The sequence below is a fragment of the Amblyomma americanum genome, chromosome 1, assembly GCF_052857255.1.
Source record: "Amblyomma americanum isolate KBUSLIRL-KWMA chromosome 1, ASM5285725v1, whole genome shotgun sequence".
In the NCBI taxonomy this organism is placed as follows: domain Eukaryota; kingdom Metazoa; phylum Arthropoda; class Arachnida; order Ixodida; family Ixodidae; genus Amblyomma; species Amblyomma americanum.
Genome location: NC_135497.1, coordinates 228135366 through 228139587, shown reverse-complemented (window position 1 = coordinate 228139587; position 4222 = coordinate 228135366).

The window sequence follows — 4222 nt, the reverse complement described above, 5'->3', positions numbered from 1 at the left end:
AGTCTAATGCGAATCCGTTGATTGCTATGCGTTGTAAGGTGGTCGCATTAAGTCCCTTAATTTTCGCACTGGACAAACGGTCAAGGAGTGGCGCACCCGGCTCACGACCCAAAGGGCAGTTATTCGAGCTTAAATTCACCAAGCACTACAAGGAACACGGACTGCAAGGAGACACCACAAAGCGCCGTTCGACCATTTACAACTCGACTACTTTTCTTTTCGGCGCAATTCCTTTTATTTCTTCAGGGGCACTACGAGTGGTGGTGGAATCAAGTCACGACCCTGTAGACAAGTGAGGAATTGTGTAGTGACGTCATCACTTTGTGGGGTGTTTGAAGCACCCACGCGAGGTCAGGTGGTTTGTGGCGTCACGACCCTGTCGGCGAATGGGATTTCGTGGCACTACTCGCCGCGATGGCTCAGTGGTCAGGGCGCTCGGCTACTGATCCGGAGTACCCGGGTTCGAACCCAACCTTGCCGGTCGCATTTCCGTGGAGGCGAAACGCTAAGGCGCCCATCTGCTGTGCGATGTCAGTGCAAGTTAAAGATCCCCAGGGGGTCGAAGTTATTCCGGAGCCCTCCACTACGGCATCTCTTCCTTTCTTTCACTCCCTCCTTATACCTTCCCTTACGGCGCGGTTCAGGTGTCCGCAGATATGTGAGACAGATACTGCGCCATTTCCTTTCCCTTAAAACTAATTTTCCAATTTTCCATCATCCCCGCCCTGCGAATGCACAGCCAGCAACACGCAGCCTTCCTGGGCTCCTCCACCACGGCGGAGTTAATGGGGATCCGGCTGGGGCTGGACCTGCTGCTCACCCTCGGCCCTCCGCCGCCCAAGAGTGCTCTGCTGTGCGACTCCCGCGCCGCCCTCAGCCGCCTGCAATCTAACGGCCGCGGTACCCCCCTAGTGCGGGAAATTCGCTCGCGCATCGAGCGCCTCGCGCAGAGAGGTTGTGCCGTGCATGCACAGTGGGTGCCCGGTCACTGCGGCATCGCAAGCAACGAAGAAGCTGACGACTTCGCGACCGCTGCACACCAACTGCCTGCCAGCGATCTGCCCCTTGCGCTGGAGGACGTGCGTGCGGCCATCCACGACCATCTCCGAAAGCAGCACCCGGACCCACGCATCGCGGGAGGTGAGCGCATCGACAGTGTCACCGGCTGTCGCGCACTTACACGGTCACAACGTGCAATGATCCTCCGCACGCGCATTGGCTGCGTGTGGTCCGGGGAACGACGGGTGCGTCACGGAATCGCGACGAGTGATGTGTGTGACGGATGCGGTGCAGTGGAAACACTAGAACACCTGCTCCTTCACTGTGCCGCGTTCGCCGATGCTCGTCGCGATATGCTCGCGGCCTATAGGGCGCAGGGCATACTACCAGACTCCAGCAAGACGCTATTGTGGCCGCAGGGCAGTGCGCGCACTCGTCAGCGAACTTTGGTGAGCCTCTGTGCATTCCTCGAACACACGGGCTTGACGTCCCGTCTGTTCTCCGTCAGGTAGTTACACGCAGTGACCGAACGCTCCGAGAGTTCTACCTTGAACGATTAATAACTGAACACCCCACTCCAGTTGTAACCAACACAGTGGTGTGCACGTGTGTGATTTAGTTCCTCTAAAATGAACTAATCACGCGCACAACCTGGACACATTTCTTATTGTGTAAATAGTTTGTACATATTACTTCTCCCCTTATCCTCTCTTGCTGTCCCCTCACCTCTTTCATTTCATTTCTCCATTCTGCCTGCTATCCTTTATTTCCGCTGCCCCAGCTCAGGTGCTTCAGTATCGATGGCAGATGCCGGGGCTAGCAAAAATCTTTTCCTTCCTTTTTGCTATTATTTTAATAAAACCACTACCACCACCAATTTTCCACCGGACCCGCCGCGGTGGCTCAGTGGTTACGGCGCTCGCCTACTGATCCGGAGTTACCGTGTTCGAACCCGACCGCGGCGGCTGCGTTTCGATGGAGGCAAAACGCTAAGGCGCCCGCTGTGCACGTTAAGATCCCCAGGTGGTCCAAATTGTTCCGGAGCCTCCACTACGGCACCTTTCTTCTTTCACTCCCTCCTTTATCCCTACCCTACGCTTGCCCAGTGTGCATGAGACGCCGAGCTTAACGGCGTCTTGAAAGCGACAAAGAACGATGACGCATTTCCCGCTAAAACCGAGCGCCCGCAACTGCTGCATGCTAAAGCTGCATGTCCTGGAATGCGTCATGGCGAACTCCAATCGATGAATCAGAGCAGGCTGTCTTGTACCGTGGAACCGAAGTTCGTGTTTCTATGGGCGACTTGGATTTCAATCCACAATTCTGATTGGACCACGACGGTTATACCGCTCCTTCGCGGAATCACAGAGTAGCTGCTGATCGCCAATTGGAATTCACCATCAGTAGCACGCGTCTTTAACTCTAGATTACAGACATTTCTTTGGGTGCCCACCTAAGCATATTTTAATTTTCCGCTATCATGCCACCGCTGTGGCTCAGTAGTAGGCGCTCGGCCGCTGACCCGAAAGACGCGGGAAAGGAAGTGACTGCTGCAACCAGCCTGGTCGAAATAACAGCTTTGTTCGATTCAGCCGTGGTTCTCTGCACCGCCGGCACCGGTTCACGGTGCGCTGCACCAATGCCCTCGGTTCACAGCGCCCCTGCACCTCAGTCCGCGATTGATTTGGGTGCAGCGTGGTGTCGCTGTGGTGCAAGGAACCTTGGCACCGTCCGCGAACGAGGTGCAGGAAAGTTGTGCACATGCCGCGGTGGCTCAGTGGTTAGGGCGCTCGACTACTGATCCGGAGTTGCCGGGTTCGAACCCGACCGCGGCGGCTGCGTTTTTATGGAGGAAAAACGCTAAAGCGCCCGTGTGCTGTGCGATGTCAGTGCACGTTAAAGATCCCCAGGTGGTCGAAATTATTCCGGAGCCCTCCACTACGGCACCTCTTCTCCCTTTCTTCTTTCACTCCCTCCTTTATCCCTTCCCTTACGGCGCGGTTCAGGTGTCCAACGATATATGAGACAGATACTGCGCCATTTCCTTTCCCCAAAAAACCTATTAGAATTAGACAGCTTTGAGCAGACGACGCGCAGACGACGCTACCATGCTCGTAAGTATCGAAGGTGAATTGAGGGAGGTCTTCGCTATCGTCGACGGGTCCTATGTCATTTTGCGAGAAAATGACGCTGAAATATACGCGATAGCAGGTAACTTTCTGTTTTTTTCTGTTGTACCTGCTAGTTGTAACAGATAGCTTATTAAGCCGTCCGTGTGCGTGCGAGTTCACACAAAACATTTTTTTTTTCAGACGGCGCAACAATGGTGTGTAGGCTGTTGGAAAAATATGGGCAGGGCGAATCGCGGTCGTTTTGTTGGCGCCGGTACCTCTGCCTGCTGCGCTAGCATGCAGGCAGATGCTGCGCTGGTTCGCCGCTGCCTGGACATTAATTCTGCTGCGGCTACGGGTATTGCGGGGTGAACGCAAAGCAGCGAGATAGCTTTTAAACTGCTTATAAAGAGCTAAACGAGCGAGGCGGGCTCTCGACGGTAATTTGTGGGCGCCCCACATAGGCGTACGTCGGAAAATATGCAGGGCCTTGAAGCGCGCCGAAAGTTATTTGAACGACTCTCTAGATAGTCTGAAGAGCCTCATGAATTCGAAATTGAAGTAGCAATTGCAACCACGCTTTTACAGTACTTCGGAATTCGGCTGCAATCGGTCCAAACAAGTAAGTTGCGGCAAAGGACAGCACGGAGTCGCTTTCGTGGTATTCACTGCCGCAAGAGTAGAACTACTCCATAACAAGGACATATGTGCTGTCCCCGTCGTCGACCATGGCTAACTCCATGGACGACGCAAGTCTCGTTATGCACGAAAGCGACCGCGCACAAGAAAAAAAAAAAAAAAACACGCGAGAACTGCGCCACTGACTGAACACCTCCACAGCAAGCAGACGACAAGAGCTGCCTGCACGCGCTCGATTGAAAGTTGTCGCACATAAGGTGCGGCGCTGCTGACAAGCTGTACCTGCACCACAACACAGGTTGTGCACTGCGCTGGCACCAGCGACACTTTTTCAGGACTGGTGCCGTGAACCAGCTCTGAATCGAATAACCTTTCAACCCATGACGTCGCATCAGGTTTGAAGAAAAGACGTCACGTCCGGCAGTTTTTTTTCTGTTTGAGCCATGTTTGAGCCGAGCCGAGCATTGCTTTCA